Raw genomic sequence first — 22,103 nt, 5'->3', positions numbered from 1 at the left:
CATGTATGGTTTCTTTCAGGAGTAGGGTACCCTTTTGGCTCCACAGGCCAGATCCTTATCAGGATCTGCCTCGTGTGCCAAATTGGACAGGCGAATGGAGCCACCTGTCAATCACCTGCTGTCCTGGTGATTTGGTGCTTTGAAGTCCCAAAGTTGGAACTTCTAAGCACCACGCATAGAGCAAGATGCTTCTAAACTGCAATTTCCCCCCTTCATTTTAGCAGCTGTTTCAATGTAGCGTGCCCCCCCTATCAAAAGCTAGTTTTTGGCTTCTTTGAAAGCCTATCCCTTACCTGCCTCACTTCTGACATTGTGTGTGACATCGTGTGTAGGGCAGATGAACAGCGCCAAATGAGGAAGCCTAGCAGGCCGAGTTTGGCGCAGGAACCAGAGGCTCACTTGCTATGTTCCCACTGTGTGGCAGCTTACTCTAACTGCCCTGGATATTTGTTGCCCTCTGCTGACTTTCTCCAAGCCTCATCTTTAGGATAGGCCATAGTTCTGTAACAGAGCTTTGCATGCAGAATGTCCCAGGATCAGTTCTCAGCATTTCCAGGTAGGGCTGGGAGATGCTTCCTGCCTGAAACCCCAGAGAGCTGTTGTTAGCCAGTATAGATAATACTAAGCTAGGCAGACTGATGGTCAAATTTGTATAAGAAAGTTCCACCTGGAGAGCGCAGTTAAAAGGCTATTGTGACATTCCCTGACAATATTGCTTCCTACCACAAGAAACTTATGGGAATAGAAAAAATAGCTGCTTCTCCTTTATTCTATGCTTTCCATGAAGAAAATGAGTGGTGGCTTATTTATTTTCCCTTTTCCTCCCCCCCCCCCTTTTTTGTGCTGGAGGCAGCAGAAGGCATCATGGATGGCACTGTATGATAAAACTCATGGTGGGAGCAAAACCTTCCCCCATGGAGAATGGGGAAGAAATAAAAAAGTGACCCCGTCCTGCAAGTTTTGCAGCAGTGTCAGCAATGTCTTGCTTTTTTCTACCTTTAGATGGCCCTTCATTCCTATCTATAGTAGAGCTGGAGGAAGGGAGAGGGAAGGATTCTTTCTCTCCCTTCCTGTTGGGATTTTCTTTTCTTTCTTTTTCTTTTGGAGAAAGAAGCATCAGCAACATACTACGGGTGCAGCCTGTAAAGCAGGATTGCGGAACAAGTGTGTCCCCTGCCCCCCGATGATGGCGGACTCCAACTCCCATCAAGTGACTTCGGCGACTCGGTTTGCTGAAAATCAAGTGTGCAGGCAAGTTGGCATCCATCCGTCTCGAGAGACAGTGCACCTTCTCCTCGATGGGCTACCTTCCCAGGTTGATGATCCCCATTTGCCCCTCACTTCCCCCTACAGCGCATGCAGAAACTGCCTTCTTGACCATTGGACCCACAATTGGTCACACCCACTCAATCCTCCAGGGACTGCCCTGGCATGCAGGAGAAGACCTTAATTCACGGAGAGTTTGAGACCCATTGGCCACCTTCACCTGGTTTAGCCAACCAGTCAAAGCCTTTCCCGGGGTGTGGCAGATATCACTGACAGCTTCTAGAAGCCACAAGTGAGTGCAGAGTGAGGATTAAAAATGGACAAACTAACCCAGAAGGATCACAACTTGTCCCGCACCAGAGGTACTACCCCTCCCCTAACACCCCATACACCTCATGGGCATAGCTTTTGAGGGGAGACAGCACTAGATTTATTCAACCTGGTGCCCTCCAGCTATTGCCAGGCGATTACTCCCAACAGCCCTAGCCACCAATAGGGAGATGAGAGCTGTAGGTCAAAGCTGTAGGGTGCCAGAGGTTGGGGAAGGCTGTAGGACACCAAACAATGGAAAGCCTGGGTCTAACCACTATTTGTTTTGTATGCTCATCTCTGCGCCCTGGCATTGGCAACAGGTTGGGTGTCTAAGCCCCCATCAGCCCAGGCTCAGATGATGCCCCAACTTGGACCATTTGCTGCTGTTCTATTCAGAAGAGAAACTGTGTGTGTTTAAAATAAAATAAAATAAAACCCAGCCTGCCACATGTCTCCTTTTCCATTGGGAGTTTAAATAAAGCTGTTAGACCAGCCCCAGTGACACGATTAATAACAATTATGGAAAGGCCTTCTTCCCTCTCCCCAGCTCCAACCTTTACCCCAGCATATAACATCTTTGCCTGTGTGTGTTATGACAGCCCCCGTTGTTGATGAGGTAAATGAATATCTGTTGTGACTGCCAAAGTCGGGGAGAGGGCATGTGAAACTTGGATGCAGCAACAGTTCACGTCTCACCAGGCTTGATTTATTGCGTTGCAAGAGGGGCGAGGTGGACCCTAAATACTGCTCCGCCACTCACTGCTTCATTCCCCTTGTCTGTAAAATATGCAAGTACAAACAGCTTTAACACAGCACTTTACCTAGAAACAAGCCCCGGGCTCCATCCACATACTTTTAACATATGAAAATTGAGCTGCTTTGAACTTGTATGTTTTTGATAACTGCTTGGTATGCTTCCTGGAGGTTCACCTGTGGGCTTCCCCCCCCCCCCACTCCTTTCCAAGTCCTAATCCCTTTGATTAAGTTCCAGGACAGATAGCTCTCAATGAATTACTCCAGTCTCATAATTCTTCCTTCTTTCAGAGTTGAAAGGGAGCCTGCCTGAGCGTTCAATAGGTAAATCCTCTCGATTTAGCTGGAGCGATTCAGACTCTGCGAGACTGAGAAAATTGTTTGATTCCGAAGTAAGGTTCAGATGGGCTACCCAATGTTGGCATGCTGTTGGTTGCCAGAAGCTGTAGGGAGGGGGGAGCGGAAAAAGAAAAAGACTCAAAAATAGCAAGTTGTTTTTTTAACAAGGAGGATTAGAAGAAGGAAAACTTTGAGAAGCAAGAATCTAACTTGGGGTTGCAACAGAAGCAGACAGCCAGGCCTTTGGTATGAAAACATAAGAACATAAGGAGAGGCTGCTGGATCAGGCCAATGGCCAATCTAGTCCAACATCCTGTTGCCACAGTGACCAACCAGATGCCTGTGGGAATCCTGGAAGCAAGACCCAAGCACAAGAGCACTCTCATGTGGTTTCTAGTAACTGGTATTCCGAAGCATTACTGCCTCCAGCTGTGGAGGCAGAGTATAGCCATTATGGCTAGTAGCCTTTGATAGCCTTATTCCCATGAATTTGTCTTATCTAATTTGGTGGCCACCACTGCTTCCTGTGGTGAGCTTTTTTACTCTGCTAAAAGGCCTTTGCAGCCTGCATACTCTCATATTTCTCCCACACATGTGGGGCAGAAGGTTTACATTTTAATTTATAGATTTAATCCACAATCCATCTCCATCAGTGCCTTCCAGATGTTTTGGACTGCATTCCCCATCAGCCCCAGGCAGTATGGCCAATGATCATACAAAATAGGAATGTAAGAAGCTGCCTAATATGAAGCAAGGCCATTGGTCCATCTCGTTAAGTATTGTTTACACTTACTGGCAGTAGGTCTCCAGGCAGGAAACCTTCCCATCCCTACCTAGAGACACTAGAGGCTGAACCTTGGACCTTTTTCTCATGTTGTGTCACAGAGCTACTGAGTCATGGATGATGGGAGTTGCCATCCAACAACATCTAGAGGATACCAGGTTGGGAAGGCTGGTTGAGATGGATCAGTGATCTCACTTAGGATATGGTACCTTCATATGTGTCCAGCCCCTGTTTGTATCATTTAGTACAATTCACCTAATGAACCAGACCATTGTGTAGTGCAGTGTTGGGAATATGTGGCCCTTCAGATGTTGCTCGACTCTATTTCCCATTGCCCCTCCCCATTGGCCATGCTGGGTAGAGCTGGTGGGTGTTGGAGTCCAACAACATCTGAATTTCCCCATCTTTATCGTAATGATTCGCACCTCTACCCTCCTCCAGTGCAACCACAACTGATGTGAATTGCAGTGCCAGTGTGGCATAGTATCTAATGTGTAGGACTACGATGTATGACTGAGTGGGCTGAAATTCCCACTCAACCATGAAGCCACTGCATGACCCTGAACCAAGTCACTACATTTGTTCCATGAAGTGGGAGGATTAAGCCTGATGTAACGTTTCCTCTTCACAGAAGAAAGGGCATGATACAATTCCACTGGAATGAAAAATCCACAAGGGTTTGAAGACAAGGATCTAAACTTCAGCTTGCTGATTTTTTGTGAAAAAGCATGTGGTTATTCAATTCCAGTGTTACCCATTCTGTTCCCGTCCCCCGTCCCCCGCCGGGATAAAAAATGTGAATGTCTGAATTGTCCTTCTAGTAACTACATATATTATCATATCCCTCTTAACACCCAAACCACTTTTATTTCAAGAGTAACCTTCCCCCTATGCCCCAGCTGAGTCTTCCATGCCAAACCTTAGGTCTACTTTGGAGGTCAGCTAACCACCTATCAACTAGGCGTTGACCCCCTTTAGCCTGCGAGGTTGGCCTAGATCTTGGCATTACGACTGCATTAATTGATTATTTTAATAAGACAGGCCAGTAAATCTTCAGATAGCTATAATAATGGATGATCTGAGGGCTCCCCCCCCCCCCACTCTTTGTGACATGGCAATAACAGTAGCATGGGTTGAATTAAATCAGTAGAAATAAGGATTGGAGACCTCCTTGTTAATACCTCATTAACAAGGGTCTCCATTAAGTTATTATTATTATTGCCCTGAAACAGATTCTCACCTCTGAACTCCAATCAGGCAAGGATATTTAATGAAAGTGTAATAAATTTTAAGAAGTAGCAGATAAAGGAAAGGAAGCTATAAAAGCAGATTGGATGAAAGCTGGGAGCATTTGAATTAGTGCTATGCTGAACATCGCTCATGTGTGTTGCGTGTGTGTTGTTGATGTTTTGCCATTCCCCATCAATTTATGAGAACTATGAAAGGGAATTGAAGCCTGATCCATCCTTAGCCCCCCTGTCACTGGAAAGTAACACAAAACCAGTGATTGGACACAAGGACCTAGTGTTCTTTCAGTTGACAGCAGCAGAAATGGCTGTTGCTCATCACTGGAAAGCCTAGTCAGAGTCACTAATTGAGAGCTGGATCAATTATGTCTGGGGCATAGCTCTCTCAGATCACCTTCTGCAGAGGAAGACTATGAGGGACATGTCAAAGGGGGATAGGTTTCAGAAGAGGTTTGATTTCCATTCTTCTCCTTCAAAAATAAGGGACAACATCCCCTAATCTTTCAAGGTCCTATGTGAGGAGGTCACATGAGCACTCATTGATTGTGTGGTAATGCATGAGGCACAGGAACCTGTGATAAGATGAATCTCCACACGTGTGAGAGCAGAATGTTCACAGCATTACATTAGCAAATCCTTTCTTTGCTTCTATATGGTGCTTTCATTTGTACAAGCTTGTAACTGAATTAACTTTGCGTGGTTACATTTGGTGTTTGTAACTGATTCTGTGGCAGGGATTGACAAAGATGTTGATTTCTGTTTCTCTCAGTTCTTAATTTTTCCAGTCTTAAGTTCAGCTCTCCACATTATTGCACCAGTTTGACATTGCTTTTTTAAAAAAGAAAAGTCCTTGTGAAAATTCATCAGCATTTGTGGGTGGATTTCTCCTACTATACACATTTTTATATGCCTTTTTGCCTCATATGCACATTTTTACAAGGCAGTTTCCCCCCAGTGTAATTTTATTTTCACTAGTTTATGCATTTCTCTGTGAACTTTACCACAGTTGATGTAGTTTTTGTCTACATTACTGCACTTGGCTAGAGAACTGCATTGCAAAATTCTGATGAGTGCATTTGTGCAAACCTCTTTCCTTTTGATGAGGAAGGATTAGTTAACTGGGTCCCTCATAAGTATGGTCCTCTGCAATGGAGAGTTGCACGGAGTTGGTTAAAAGGGCGCCCTTGATCAATCTCCGGGATAATTATGAGGCTCATAGAAGGAAACGGTTTCTTATGATATGCTTTATCTAAGCCATCTAGGGCTTTATTGGCTATAACCAGAGCCTTCAATTATGCTTGGAGGAGAATATGGAGCCTGTGCAGATGCTGGAGCACTGATGTAATTTCCCAGCATCTTGCAAAAAAGGGAAGAAGGATTAAGAAGACTAACAAGACCGGGACTCAAGGGCCCTAACGGACCTCTTCCAAATTTAAATTTAAATACTAAAAATTTAATTGAATAGCTGGTTCTTTCCTGTGCTGCCATATGGACTTGGATCTTTGCAAACATATGGGCTGCAATTACCTCACTAAACCAATGTGCAAAGGAGAAGAAAAGGGAGTCTAAGAAACCTCTTGAATGCAGTCGATTCTGTCATGAAAGTACAGTAAACTAGCATCCTTATAAAAGACAAGTGCAGGAAAGGTATGACTATTCCCCAAAACTAGTATCTGGATGTGGTGTGAGAGAGAGACAGAGAGAGATACTTTCTGGAGGTACAGTGAATTCCTCTAGATAGGCTAGAGAGGAGATGCTGCTTGAAGAGTGGTGCAGTGTTCCCATAGGGAGCCCCAGGTTTCCAACCTGTGTGGGAATGGGTATAGAGCTTCAGCCTATCTAGGATGCTTCTGCCAGTGATGATGCTCAAGAACATCATGTGCTTCATGCATAAGCATCTTCATGATAGCTGTTTCCTGAGACATTCATTGCTCCTCTAGGCCATGATGAATGGCGTTGCCTACATAAAAAGGTGTGACGTTCATTTCCACTCAGCCAGGGAGCTCTCTAGGTTAGTCATAGGTGTGGTGAGATTACCCACTTCTCTCTCTTGTATGAGTTCTGTTTTAGTAAAGTTGGGTGTGATTTTATGAAATTTGACCTGGTTTGAGTTCCTGAGCCATCTTTCTATTTTGACTGAGCTTTTCAAAGCACCATCACATGGTGGTAGCAATGGGATAGGTTCAGTTACTCTCGAGCAAAATTTAGAATACACAGTTTTGAATGTTCAGAGATGTGTGTGTTATTTTTTCTAGCCAGCTGGATAGTTAGAACGTTAGTAGGGAAGGCTGGAGTGAGTTAGATTCTGAAATAATACGCAGTAGGAGGAGGCCGAAATAAACATTACTATTTTCGACCCAGAAGTAGACATAATAATGGTGAGTGAAGAGAGCTGTATGGGCATGGCAGTCATAGAATCATAGAATCATAGAATCATAGAGTTGGAAGAGACCACAAGGGCCATCGAGTCCAACCCCCTGCCAAGCAGGAAACACCATCAGAGCACTCCTGACATATGGTTGTCCAGCCTCTGCTTAAAGACCTCCAAAGAAGGAGACTCCACCACACTCCTTGGCAGCAAATTCCACTGTCGAACAGCTCTTACTGTCAGGAAGTTCTTCCTAATGTTTAGGTGGAATCTTCTTTCTTGTAGTTTGGATCCATTGCTCCGTGTCCGCTTCTCTGGAGCAGCAGAAAACAACCTTTCTCCCTCCTCTATGTGACATCCTTTTATATATTTGAACATGGCTATCATATCACCCCTTAACCTCCTCTTCTCCAGGCTAAACATGCCCAGCTCCCTTAGCCGTTCCTCATAAGGCATCGTTTCCAGGCCTTTGACCATTTTGGTTGCCCTCCTCTGGACACGTTCCAGTTTGTCAGTGTCCTTCTTGAATTGTGGTGCCCAGAACTGGACACAGTACTCCAGGTGAGGTCTGACCAGAGCAGAATACAGTGGCACTATTACTTCCCTTGATCTAGATGCTATACTCCTATTGATGAGGCCCAGAATTGCATTGGCTTTTTTAGCTGCCGCGTCACACTGTTGGCTCATGTCAAGTTTGTGGTCAACCAAGACTCCTAGATCCTTTTCACATGTACTGCTCTCAAGCCAGGTGTCACCCATCTTGTATTTGTGCCTCTCATTTTTTTTTGCCCAAGTGCAATACTTTACATTTCTCCCTGTTAAAATTCATCTTGTTTGTTTTGGCCTCTCCAGGAATGCTGGAATGGAGGAAGGTAAACTCCGCCTGGATAGTGGCCAGAAAGAAAAAAACTTCAAATAATTACATAGGTTAAAATTGCTCAGAGGCTAAAATAACAAAAACTGCCTTATGACAAGATACAGTGGTACCCCGCAAGACGAACGCCTCGCAAGACGGAAAACCCGCTAGACGAAAGGGTTTTCCATTTTGGAGGCGCTTCGCAAAACGAATTTCCCTATGGGCTTGCTTCGCAAGACGACAGCCCATAGGGAAATCTCAGGGACAGCGGGGAAGCGCAGCGCGTCTTCCCCACTGTCCTCGGACCTCCTCCCGCCGCCGGCTTCGGAAGGAAGCTCCGATGCCGGGCGGCGGAGGGGGAAAGCCTCCTCCCGCCGCGCGGCATCGGGACGAAGCCCCGATGCTGGGCGGCGGAGGGGGAACGTCTCCTCCCGATGCCGGGCGGCGGAGGGGGAACGTCTCCCCCCGCCGCGCGGCATCGGGACGAAGCCCCGATGCCGGGCGGCGGAGGGGGAACGTCTCCTCCCGCCGCGCGGCATCGGGACGAAGCCCCGATGCCGGGCGGCGGAGGGGGAACGTCTCCTCCCGCCGCCCGGCATCGGGACGAAGCTCCGATGCCGGGAGGGGGAGGGGGAAAGCCTTCTCCCGCCGCCCGGCATCGGATGGCTTTCCTGAAGACTTGGGGTGGGAGGAGGGTTTTCCTTCCCACCGCCAACATTCAGAATGCTGTTCTGAATGTTGGCGGTGGGGAGGAAAAACCCTCCTCCCACGCAAGCCCCGGGAACAGAGGGAAAGCGCTGCGCCCCTTCCCCTCTGTTCCCGTACCTGTCCTGAAGGCTTGCGGTGCGGAGAAAAGCCCTTCTCCGCACCGCCAGCCTGGCAAGCGGTTTCCCTAGGAACGCATTAATTGATTTTCAATGCATTCCTATGGGAAACCGTGCTTCGCAAGACGAAAAACCCGCAAGAAGAAAAAACTTGTGGAACGAATTAATTTCGTCTTGCGAGGCACCACTGTAATTCTTACACTTAAATCACAGAGGACTGGGTGATGAGATATATTCAAAGGTCTGTCTCAGTGGACACTGACCTTGGTCTGGCTGTGGCTATTGAGAGTTCCCTCCAATCCAGACTTTAAGAGAATGCTGATAATGGGCGTTTACCCCTCACGTATCTCTCATCACCTTTCAACGCCGGCCTCAAAGCCTTGACAGGAGACAGCTGTGTGGAAGCTCATTATTTTGGGAATTCTAACAAGTTTCCACCCGGCCCACAAACCAACCTTAAATGGGTCATCCATCACAGTAGGAATGGGAGATTGTGCCAATATCGGTTCCTCTCCATTTCTCATTTTTACAATCTTATGTTCTGTTCTCCACATTTCCTCATCAGTTTCCAGATTTTTAAAAATCATTTCATCATGAAAATTTGTTATCAGCAGCAGCAGCACTATTTAATTTATATACTGCTTACATGTCACAATAGCTTCTAAGCGATTAATAATAATAATAATAATAATAATAATAATAATAATAATTTATTATTTATACCCCACCCATCTGGCTGGGCTTCCCCAGCCACTTTGGGCGGCTTCCAAAAAATATTAAAATACTATAATACACCAAACATTAAAAGCTTCCTGAAACAGGGCTGCCTTCAGATGTCTTCTAAAAGCCTGGTAGTTGTTGTTCTCTTTGACATCTGGTGGGAGGGTGTTCCACAGGGAAGGCGCCACTACCGAGAAGGCCCTCTGCCTGGTTCCCTGTAACTTGGCTTCTTGCAGTGAGGGAACTGCCAGAAGGCCCTCGGTGCCAGACCTCAGTGCCCGGCTAGAACAATGGGGGTGGAGACGCTCCTTCAGGTATACAGGACCGAGGCCGTTTAGGGCTTTAAAGGTCAGCACCAACACTTTGAATTGTGCTCGGAAACGTACTGGGAGCCAATGTAGGTATAAAATATCCACAAATAATGAAAATGCACAAGAAAGCAAAACCATACTTAAAATATGCAATTCAGCAAGTTTGCTCAAAAGCATAACAACAAAAAAAGAAAGAAAAATTAAAACAATTAGATCAGAAAGTTCAAGTTCAGGGGGATGCTTGCCTAAACAGAGCCAGCAGAATGTCAGAGAAGAGCAGCGCTGGATTATGCTAAAGAGCCCATCTGGTGCAGCATTCCTGTTCTAACAGTGGCCAACCCGATTCCTATGGGTAGTCTGAAAGCAGGACCTGAAGGCAACAGCACTCTCTGTGCATGTCATTCCCAGCAACCGGCATCCAGGACAAATATGTGAGCTGGACAGTTTTATAGTGATGGGCATCTGCACCCTGGTGGCCTTACCCCAGTTCCCAGCAGATGAAAGATGTGACCATGGGCCCAGATCTCTGGACCAGACCTTGCTTCCTGTAATCTCAGAGAATTGGCTCCTATTGTAACTTTTGTAGGCTGATGAACATTTGTTCTCCATCTCCTTCTTTCAAGCCAATTTCCAGCAATTAGGAAAAATAAGACACTATTTCTGCCATCCCAATTGCTGTCTCAGAGGGGACTTTCGCTGCCCCAAATATTCAGAGAACTTTTTGCTTTGCTCTTAATGAAAGTTTGCCTACAAAGTGACTCATAAAAAGCTAGTGTTAAAGGAGCCACGTTCCCAGAGTTTGTCATATATCCCAGAGACCTCTTCCTTCCCAATCAAATGAAGTGGCCTGCATGCATCTGCTTCTCATCACAGAGATGCCTAAGCAGCACGAAGGCAATATTGTCAAGCAGCTAACAGTTCTTCTTCCAGGAGCAATTGGTTTTAAGCAGGCTTATGAGCTAATTTGCTTGAGTAAATGTTGCAAAATGTGGTTTGGTTGCTGGAGTCACATTATTAACCTGGAATTTACTAGGATGGAATTTGAACTCTTGCGGTAGGGAAGGGTGTATGTGTATGTGCAGTTTAGACATGAGACCTGAGCCAGGGTCTTTGGAACACGCGTGCAAATGATGTTGCATGACAGCTAGCCAATTTACTAAAGACCTTTCCACCCGTGGCATATACGTCTGCTAAAACTTTAAGCTACCATTTTAAACAGTTGCCCTTGCCTTCTAAGCGTTATATGAAGTGAAGCTCTGTCAAAAGGCAGAATCCCTATTTGTTAGCCTCTGTGCATAGGGCTAATATGTGGGGGCAGAGTGGGGACACAAGCCCTGTGAGCTCCAACACTTGAGCATTGAACAGGAATATCTGCGAAGGGATGTGTACACATGAGTGTCTAAACATGTGTTTCTGTGCAATCAATGCATGAATGTCAAGGATGTTGGCGGGGAGTGGACATTGATTTGTTCACAAGCTTTTAGGATCTCTATTAGAGCATTTTTGGCAACCTCAGAAAACAAGATTCTGCGGGAGAATCTGTGATGGTGAAATAGCATTTTCTTTTCAACAGGAGTGATGTTGCTGCAGTCCAGGCTTTATGTGGGCTGGTCTCGAATGTTCTACTGAAGCACTCCTGTTGCAGTCCTATGATTATGTAATATGAGCATCTCTTGAAGTTCTGTGATTAACAGCTGCTAAGGCAAACAGCTGTATGGGAAGATGGGAAGGCAGGATTACATGAAAATGTAAACAGGCTCGGCAGCAGTGAAGAATTAGCAGTGCAGTTTTCTCAGTAGACATGCTGGTGGGAACTCGCTCTGGATAACATGACCGTAATTTTAGTCATGCTCATTTATGCCAGGGATGGGGAACCTGTGGCACTCCAGATGTGGTTGGATTCCAACTCCAACCACCCCCAGCAAACATGGCTGACCATCAAAGTTGATGGGTCTTCAGAGTCCAGCTACAAATGGAGGGCCAGAGATCCACAATCCCTGATTTATGTCAAAATGGTTTGTGCTTTAGATCCAGGCAGCCATCATTCACCACAAACACATACAATAAAGGCTAGAGCATAGTTGGATATGTTCATGCATTTCAGTTATACTGATGAAATACCTTTTTATTATTTTAAGAGGCATTTTAAAGTCATACAATTAGATTGTATCTCTGTTGCATTTGTTAAGCTTGTGGTACACCGCTTGGAGACTATTATAAATAAGTAGTATCTTGTCAGAAAATAATAGTAATGATACTGTAGCTTTTTTGTTATGGGAAGCTGTTTATGGAACAGGGAGGTGTAAAGAATGGTGTGTTGGCTAGGATTGGGTAGACCCAGGTTCAATTCCCCACTTTTGGCCAGTCACATTTTCAGCCTAATGTACCTAATGTGCTTAATGTTGTAAAGTTAAAATGGAGAAGGGGATAACCATATGTATATATTGAGGAAGAATGTGATTAAAATGAAATAAACATAAAAATAATCTATGCTACATCTTTTTTTCCTATTCTGCACTCACATACAGTGGTGCCCCGAAAGACGAATGCCTCGCAAGACAAAAAACTCGCTAGACGAAAGGTTTTTTCATTCGCGATTTGCCTCGCAAGACGAATTCCCCTATGGGCTTGCTTCGCAAGACGAAAACGTCTTGCGACTTTGTTAAACCGTTTAAACCGTGCTTCGCAAGAAGAAAAATTCGCTAGAAGGCAAAAATTGCGGAACGAATTAATTTCATCTTGCGGGGCACCACTGTATATGGATTTTCTTTCACATTGAGCCCTAACTATAAAGCAATACTGCAGCACAGATTTTTATAGGGTTGGTCCATCCCCACTGCCAGCTATGAGGTCAGTCTCTTTGAAAGTTGTGTCTCCTATGTTTAATAGATTTCTAATTAAAGTTTTCTTGTAGAAGTTTTGTTGTTGTTGTTGCACTGCTATGGTATTTTAGACTAGTAAGTATAATTGCATGTAATGACATAAGTGAGATGAAGGCATGTAATTAGAGTGTATGTGTTTCGATTGCTGTAAAAGGACTTGTGTAAATGTAAAATTTACAAAACATAAAACAGTGTTAATATGTTTACTTTGGTGAAATTAGCCTAGTTCTCCAAACAGCAAATAAGGCAGTAAACAGAAGCTGATTTACACCCAAGTCGGACCATTGGTTTAACCAGCTCAGTGTCTTGTCTACAATGACTGCTTGCAGCTCTCCATGGTTACAAAGAGGGGACATTCATCTACCTGGAGATGCTGGGGATGGAACTTGGGGCCATCCGTATGCAAATCAGATGCTCTACAACTGAGCTGCAATTTTTTCCTTAAACTTCCATCTCTAGCCTATACCATTTCATTCTGCAAGAGAGGTGGGTTTTCATGACTGAATGTTCCATGAACAGTTTGCCAGAGTGGACTTGAAGACATCTGGTTAATAGGATGGCTCCTTTCACGGAATTGGGTAGGCAGAGCATTTCAAATCCTTTGCCTCTTCTTCCAGGAGGAGGAGCTATCCTGCCCTCCAGATCTGCCCTGCCCTCTGGTCAGGTTGGCATGGATTTTCACTCTCTATGTGGGTAAAAAAATATCCTGACTGTTTTTGATCTTGTGTTTGCCTCCTTAGCCTCTTCCTTGTCTGTCTTTGTATGTCTAACTATGTGTTAAAAATTTTTTTATATATAAAAATCATTTTAGTTCTCCTTTACCTTTAATTCTTGATCACCATGAGTTCTTCCCTCTGCCCTTAGTATGTAAGCACCTTTGGGCTAGATGAGCAGGATCAACAATTCCCTGACAGAAGCACTTCCTTCAAAATTCTTGACTACCATGCAGGTAATATCCTAGAAAGGGCCCGGCTCCTGTGAGACAGGCTGCGACAGCTGGAGAAGCTCAGGAGAAGTGACACTACCTCACAATGAGATCTTGCGAGATCTTGTGGAACTCTTGTGAGATCTCACTGCCACTGCTTTGCCCCCCCTTCTTCTGTGGAGGTGGGCCATTTCTAGGGCCTGGAGAGATTTCATGGACTTCTTGCAATATCTTCCCAGAATCTGGAAGCTGCAGCTTCACAACCCTGTGGTGGGGAGAGTGGCAGCTTCCTGTTTTGCCTCAGGCTGCGAAATGGGATGGACCATCCCTATTCCCTGGAAGAACTTTGCAGCACATCTACTTTCATGGAAATAAATTCCATAAAGTGCACCAGGGTTACATCCCAAGGTCTGAGTTACAGCAGACTATAAAGGAAGGCATTTCAACTGGCATTGTCTTTGAAATTCTGTCCTCCCCCCCCCCCCAGCTTTAAGTATGGGTGGAACCTCTGGGGTTATAAGGAAATCTACGAATCAGGGAAAGATGTTGGTATGTAAGATTTGAAGATAGGCCAGCTGGTCTCCATCTTCAACTGGTTCCTGGAGGGCCAGGAAGAAATTCGTCTCACAGCATAGTTGAAAGAACACCTGGGCTCTTACCTGGGGCGCCGATTCACTTGCGAACAAATTTATCTTTGTTTCCTTCCCACAAACACACCTAGGAATTAAGTAATGACCTGTTTTTGTAAAAGAGGGGAGAAAAACCCAACCCAAACCTCAAAATGGTGTGACTCAAAGCTGTAAATCACTCACTATTGTTCCATAAGTTATTTTATATAAATCTTTACTGAATACTAAAAAAAAGAAAGAAACACAAGATAAAGAAACCTTACAGCTACTGAAGTCATGTCATCTGATCCTGAAAACATTTAAGATGCGAGTTAAATAGATATTTGAGGGCATGAGCTTTGGAGAAAAATAGCTGGCAACCTGGGCACAAGGATAAAGGAGTTCTTCTGGCTAAAGGGCAAGCTTTCACTGCCTTCCTGCTCCTTTTCGCAGGCTAAGGGCACATTCATACATACATTTAAAGCCCTATGGTGCTACTTTAAACAGTCATGGCTTTCCCCAAAGAATCCTGGGAGCTGTAGTTTGTTATAGGTGCTGAGATTTATTAGCAGGCCCCTATCCCCTTCAGAGAGCTACAATTCCCAAAGTTCCCCTTGAAGAGGGACTGACTGTCAAACCCCTCCTAATTAGTGTCATGTTACCAATCAAGGTAGTAAGTACATTAGTGTTTTCTCAAAGCCTAACTCACAACTTGAGCAGGTGGTGGATTAAAGATTTTGTTAGTACTGAGTTTCTTAATACTGAATTCTATTCTAGAAGTATATAGATCATCATCAGGAATTGTCCAGATTACCAGTTGTTCCTTTTAAAAAATAGATGTACTGTATTTGAGGATTCTCTTTCTAGTTTAAATTAACATTATCGTTCTATGTTCTAATTTCCTCCAAAAGGATGGAAATCTTCTCTGCTCAGACTTTCATGGTAACCCCAACAGATTTACCTACTCAGGTAGTGAGCGGCTAACATCTACTCAGTCAGATATTCATGATATAGTGCTCCATTTTGGGACCATATCTCATTTGCATGTTGCCTGCATGCGGAAGACATATATTTTATCCCTCAATCAGGTCATATCGGCACATGAAAGACACTTCCTATAAATTCTTTACTACAGCTTGTGAGTCAGGAAATATTTTATGGAAGACATATTTTAGGTTGTCCATCCTTTGATTTCCCTCAGAAACTAATAAATAATCAACAAAAACATGATTAAAGGCATTGCTTGTGAACTTGTATCCAGAAAGGGAGGCTAGCTGGTAGAAAAATCTTTCTGATCCATATCCGTTTATTCTCAGAAACGGAATTCTAACTTAGGTTTAAAAAAACAACCAACCACCCTCATGAAGGGTTTGACTAAGTTTTGACATCAGATTCTCATCCTCAAAATATCTGTTGAAATAAGGAGGGGGGGAGGGTTTGGCACTTGAAATTACAGAAGGATGAAATGGAGCTTAGTAAGCCAGAGAAGCAAATTACTTATCTGTAATTGGAATTTCTTAAAATACACCTCCTTCCCGCCCTTTGAAATAATATTCAACCAGTTTTCAATCAAATGCCCATATGAGCTTGGGTTTAACCCTTTCCTTGAGGAAGCTGCAGGCTTAGGCTTTGAATAAGGGATTTTTATGAATAGGTTGAGACCTTAGATATAGTATTTTCAGTATAACCAGAGACCATTTTAAAATGAACCTTGTTTTTGCCAGGAACACATATTTGAATGGCTCACATCTGTTGGTACATCACTGGATAACCTGTATCTGAACAAGAAGCTGTTTTTTTAGTGAACCAGACCATTGGTCCATCTGACTCAATGTTGTCTACACGGACTGGCAGCAGCTGTCCAGAGTTTCAGAGAAGGAGCCATAGAATCAGAGGGTTCTGAGGGTCATCTAGTCCAACCCTCTGCAATACAGGAATCTTTTGCCCAATGTGGGGCTCAAACCCACAACTCTGAGATCAAGTGTCTCATGCTTCACCTGACTGAGTCATCCCACGATAATTTTCCAGCAACCTGGAGATGCCGGGGATTGAACCTGGAGCCTTCTGCATGCAATGCGGATAATGTGCCTCTGAGCTATGGCCCTTCCCTTAGTCCCTAAAAAGACATTCCATCAGAAGTTATGTGTATGAAAATCCAGTCTGTGATGTAATGCCTGTGACTGTCTACTCACATATGCAAATCGACATTAGTGCCGAAGTTCTGCACAAGTGTGCAGTTGAACTTGGACATAAGTGCTAACGTTGCAGAAGTTATGCTAAAACATTACTTCTGTTGGCATAATATGGATGAATCGTATGTACATTATGAACCCTCTCTATGCAGAAAGAATATATCGTATTCGAGAGATGCATTTGTCCAGTCTCCAGGACATACTGCTGAATATTATCATGCTTGAGATACGTTTTGCCGCTGAAAGTTTAGCAAAGCAGCTCAAGCCAGGGATATGTTACCAGTGCAAGAAACAATATTTGGTATTGCAGGAGCACAGGGACGTGCAAACAGTCTGATTCACCACATAGCAAGCACTGTACATGAATGCTTGCCTGCCATGCAGTCACCCTGTAAAACAAGCCATAAATAAATGTAATCAAAATACAGCAGAGAGATAACAACACAGTAACTGAGTTTCCATTAAAAACAATCTCATGGGAAAGAATCTGCTCAAAAGCCCTCCAGAAAGAGGTAATGTATTTTCCCCGGTTCAGGGGTGGGGAGCCGCCAGGCCGCCTCTATATTTGGGCCTCAGGATTTTACCCAGGCCACACCCCTTTCCAGCATTGCTCCTACACCCTGTGAGGTTCCATTTACCCTGAACCAATGGCACCAATGTGTTATTGCATTAGCATATCAGTGAAACATAATCCCAGGCCCCTGGCATGCTGATGTGTTGCTCCTGGTTTAAATGTGATAATGCTTGCACAACATCCTGGGAAGGTTGTTTTAACATGCCTACTCTAAACTGGGCCCAAATATTCAATCTCTTCCAGATTTTAATAATAATCTAGAATTTGCTCCTCTTGAGACCTTATCAATAGTTCCTTTTGCTACACATCAGAAGCAACTATTCCCCTGCAAGAGGTTTGGCTTGTTTCCTATATATTTTCAGCAACAGCCTCACCTTTTGCTTGCTATCACACACCAAAGGCAGAGAACCTTGAGACTGATGTTCATTAAGCACCATGGCTATTTTCCACATGGAGCTCATTAATAAACGAAGCAATCGAAATGCCACTGCTTTGGATTGGCTACATTGGCCAAAGGAACTGAGTTGTGGTGCTTTTGCTGGAAAAAAAAATGAGGGATAAAATGCTCTTTGAACACTCAAGATTTTATTTAAGAAAAAAAAAAGCCAGTGCAGAAAGGTTGCATTTCTATTTGGCTCCCTCGCCCTGCATCTTGACCTTCTAATTACTTTATTTGAAACAGCACTGAGGGTATAATAAAAACTGGAGGTTGTCTCTCGTTTGCTTTATTCATAAATTAAAGCTGTTAGCTTGGCGAGGTGAAAGTCGAGGCAGGGTGTTCATTACTACACAACTGACGGCTTGTCAATAGCACTGCTTTTTAGTTTGTTCTAGTCAGCACTTGTGTTCATTTTGTTGGGCCTTTGGGAAATAAATACAACAAGATTATACATTTGGAAATACCACAAGAGTTCATGGGGAAAGAAGGGAGGGGAAGGAGGTGGGGGCGAGGAGAGAGAGAAAGAGAGAAGGAGAGAGAGAAAAGCAAATGATAAATTATACACTGGGTAGAAAGTGACATGCTATCTTGTGCTATTAACAACCAGAGATAATTGCAGTGAACTGTAATTGCAAGTTTTGCAACTTACAGTACACAGTGTCCAACATCAATCTTAATAGGGAACAAAGCAATTTGTATTAAAACTTAATTCGCTTGGTAACTTTCTGCTGTATACAAGGGAGCAAACAGATGTAGCTTTTCAGGAAGTTCAAAGGCACCAGGAACGTGGAGAGACATGCTAATGTAGCAAGCCTTGGAGAAATATTGCATTACGACTTGTAATGAAAACAAATGCATGCCATTATATCCTAGTTTGTGTTTATTTAATAAAATATATACAGTTTGTACGTCGAGGAATTTAGTGTTCCTGAATGGGAATGGAATGATGGCCTCTTTTGATTCACAGATCAGGCAGGCAAGTCCATAATGCCTACTGTGTAAAAAATGAGATTTTTCTACTTATTGCTTCTATATTACACATTTAATGTAATGGATTTGGCTTTTTGATGGAAAGGATTGTGGAAATGGGGTGGATGAGTCTTTGAATGGAGCTCCTTGCATTTAAAATTTCATTTTGAAATAATGTGATGGAGATCGGGAAGGAAAAGAGGATGCTTTCTTTTGTGCAAGTCACATGTTGCTGTTGCTACCTACCAGACTTGCAGCTGAAACTAGTTGTGCAAAAAACACAGGTAGGTTAGCATCTTTCCAGACCTGCACAGACAGAAGACCCCTTTATTTTTCCTTATAAGAGGCTGGCTAATATTATTTTCGCTGCCATTCTATCCATCTCTTAGTGCTTGCAGAAGTGAATCCTAAGTCACCCAGTGTTGAAGTGGCACATATAAAGCTTTGCTCCCATTCATCAGGACAGCCCCCATTGCTGTGCTGCCCCCAAAAGAACCCATAGTCAATAGCCATTCCCCCATGGAGAGTCCAAAGTATGTGAGCATTTGTGGCCCAATAGCTAGAAAGCCAGTGTGGTGTGGTGGTTAGTGTATCGGACTAGGACCTGGTAGACCAGGATTCAAATCCTTACTCGGCTGTGAAGCTCACTGAAGATGATCTGGGAAGCCAGCTACTGCCTCAATCTAACCTACCTCACAGGGTTGTTGTGGGAATTAAATGGAGGGGGGGCACCGGGTTCGCCTCTTTGAGATTCTTGGAAAAGAAGTTGGGATATAAATGGCAATAAATAATTTCCAAAGAGCAAGTTCATCTGAGGCTCAGAGAATGATGAACTGGCAAAAGATGGTGCCATGGTTGGACTTTGGTTGAAGAGACTTGGATTTACATCCCTGACCAACCATGCAGTTCAAAGTATCATCTTGGGTCAGTCAGGGTCTGAGCCTAGCCTACCTAATGAAGGCCAGACCAGTTCTCCAGTTTATCCCAGTAGAGAATGATGTCATTGTACCTGCTATGAAAAAAGCACCAGAGCTCTACCCCACCTCATTTCCACTGCACCATTGCAGCACCCTCCAACCTTTGCCATTCCCTCCAAGAACTTAATGAAACAAGTATTCTTCCACAATTAAGCCCACTCATTCTACTTATATATATTATGGATAAATAGGAAGCTGCCTCAGTGCTGACTCAAACCGCTCATCCATCTGCAATGTTGTCAAGACTGACTGACGCTAGTTCTCCAGGGTTTCAGATTCTCAGCCATGCCGTGGAATTGAACCAGGACCTTCTGCATGCAGTTTTTAAAAAAATATTTAAGCAATTTATATACTGCTGACTACAGCTCTCTAAGCAGTTTACAAATAAACAAACAATAAAAAATCAATTACAGCTATAAAATCCAATTAAAATGCCTAGTGGAATAATAATTATAAAAGTCTTCAGTAGGGAGTGGGCTGTCCCTTATGGAAGGGAGTTCCATAAAATTGGGCCCACAATACTGTATGCATGGCTGCTGGCGGATACAGGCCGTGCATCCAAGACATGGCAAACCACCAATGGCGACTCTGCCGAAAGACTTCTAGGATTGAGTGGAAATATAAGGGATTAGTGGGTCCTTGAGGCATCCTGAACCCAAGCAGGAGCATAGCCAGAATTTCTGTTTGGGGGGGCAGGCTTTATGTTGGGGGGAGCAGAACCTCAGTTAGTTATGTATTTTTATTGATTTACTTGATTTAGGGAGGCAGCTGCCTCCCCCACCCCTCTTGGCTATGCCCATGGGTAAATGGCGTGTAAATTAATACAATAATACGAGGCACTAATTTCCCCTTTTTCATGGAAATGAGACTGCTACACCATTGAGTATCATTGTGAACACTCAGCTCACATGTTCTTTCCATGGTGGATGAGAGAGGCATCTACCTACTCCTATATTACACAATGTCTTCTAGCAATATATGGACAAGGGTAAGATGGGCAAGATGTTTAAGAGAAGGAGAGAGATTTGCAATGCAGACAGCTGGCAGGGAGATTTGCAATACAGACAACATCTGGCAGAGAGGGGAGTGCATTAGAATTTACAAATCAAAATGTTGACTGTGATCCCCTCCTGAGTCTAGGTGAATCAGTCGTGTTTGTGGTCAATGTTACTTGCAGGCGTGTTCACTCATAAAGCTATTTCATCCTGTTTCTCTATTGGTGTGTGTGTGTGTGTTTTAATCTGCACAAAATTTCCCCTTTAAATTCCTTAGTACATATTTTTAAAAGGTTTCCTCTTTCAAAATATATGTATATTAATGTTTTTGATAAAAATGCTTAGCAAAGAACTCTGTCAGAACACATGTAGAAAGCCAGTGGATAAGTAATTTCAGATGCACACATTATCCCATGGATGCAGATTAGCTCATCTCAGAATTTGCATATTGTATTCTCAATATGCCCTTTTAGAGTGGCCCCAGGTTGTATATCCCTGGTTTGCTTGCAGTTTCATTGCCTCCTGGGTTTTGTTGCTTTTTTAAAAAGGAAGCAAATGGACATGAAAGGCACACAATACCAAAATCAGTTCTTCTGCCATAGAGGGTTGCAGCAGTCAAAATGGAACCCAACTGAACAAATGCAAGGTCGCTAGGAGAAAGAAATGGATATCCTGATATTATGCTCAGAGACAGGCTAGACTAGAAATGAAGACCTGGAAAAAGCAACGAAAGAAAGTGGCATTCTGTTTTTAATTTCTTTTTGGAGGAAGGTGGAAGAGTTGGAGAGAAAGAAACCTACCTGCCCCCCAGAAGAGGCTGCTGCCCCAGGCCTTCACATCTCTAGGCTAGACCATATTGCGGTTATTTATTAGAAGCGAATTAGTGGCTGTGGCACAGTAGTTGTTCAGAGACCTGACCCAAAACAGGAATGTCAGGCTTTATCAAAGAAGAACTCAAAGGGAAAATCAAATCATTTGAGAGAGAAAAAACATGCAGGTGATTGGATTGGATTGGATTGGATTGGATTGGATGAAGAGTAGTTTGGCTTATGAAATCAAGTTCCATCCTTCCTTTTCTTTTGAGCTTGCCCAAATATTTGCAAAGTGGAAAATAGAAGGGAAGTAAACCATAAAGGTGCCCCCCCCCCGTCCATTTCTGGAGATCTTTTTTTGCAGTGGAACAGGAGAATCAATACAAATCTTTGCAGTAATCACATATTGATTTTGCTAGAATATAACTCTATTTAAAACATTTTTATCCCTGGGAGTGGAAGCACTGGAGGCTATCAGAGAAGGAAGTAGGTTCCCTTGACCCCATATGTGGTTCACGATTGATTAAGCGAATCTAGGTTTGGAAATAGAAGAAGGGAGAGAAAGTGGGGGTGAAAAAAATTAAGAGTCGGGGGAAGATAAATAAAGTACAGGCACAAACATGATCACACTATATTTGGGTTGTTGTTTTTGTAAAATTGTTAGGCTTCTGTAAGCTTAATAAATGCCTTCTCATTATTAGTGACTTAAATGATGTGGATCCTCCTTTAAGGCCTTCTCCCAATTTGGCAACTGGTATGAATAATGTGGCTGGGGGGATGAATCATAGAATTGTAGGGTTGGATGGGACTTCAAGGGGCATCTAGTCCAACCCCCTGAAATGCCGGAATCAAAGCTAAAGCATCCATGACAGGTGGCCATCCAAACTCTGCTTAAAAACCTCCAACGAAGGAGAGCCTACTGAGGGAGTCTGCTGCGCTGTCAAATAGCT

General features: G+C 43.7%; 1 protein-coding gene across 9 annotated transcripts in view; it reads left to right on the top strand.

Annotated features, from left to right (window-relative positions):
• Positions 1 to 22,103, top strand: part of FTO (FTO alpha-ketoglutarate dependent dioxygenase) — a 270,050-nt gene that overhangs the window by 158,142 nt on the left and 89,805 nt on the right. For 2 of the 9 annotated variants that reach the window (XR_014528545.1, XR_014528546.1), the window contains one exon: positions 1,112 to 1,251. The exons of the other annotated variants lie outside the window; for them this stretch is intronic. The gene's annotated coding sequence lies outside the window, so the exon portion shown is untranslated. The remainder of the gene's footprint in view (positions 1 to 1,111; positions 1,252 to 22,103) is intronic. 9 annotated transcript variants of the gene reach the window in all.

Source organism: Podarcis liolepis (genome assembly GCF_965112155.1).
Source record: "Podarcis liolepis genome assembly, chromosome: 7".
In the NCBI taxonomy this organism is placed as follows: domain Eukaryota; kingdom Metazoa; phylum Chordata; class Lepidosauria; order Squamata; family Lacertidae; genus Podarcis; species Podarcis liolepis.
The sequence above is the reverse complement of the archived record's forward strand: the minus strand, read 5'-3'. Positions and strand labels throughout refer to the sequence as shown.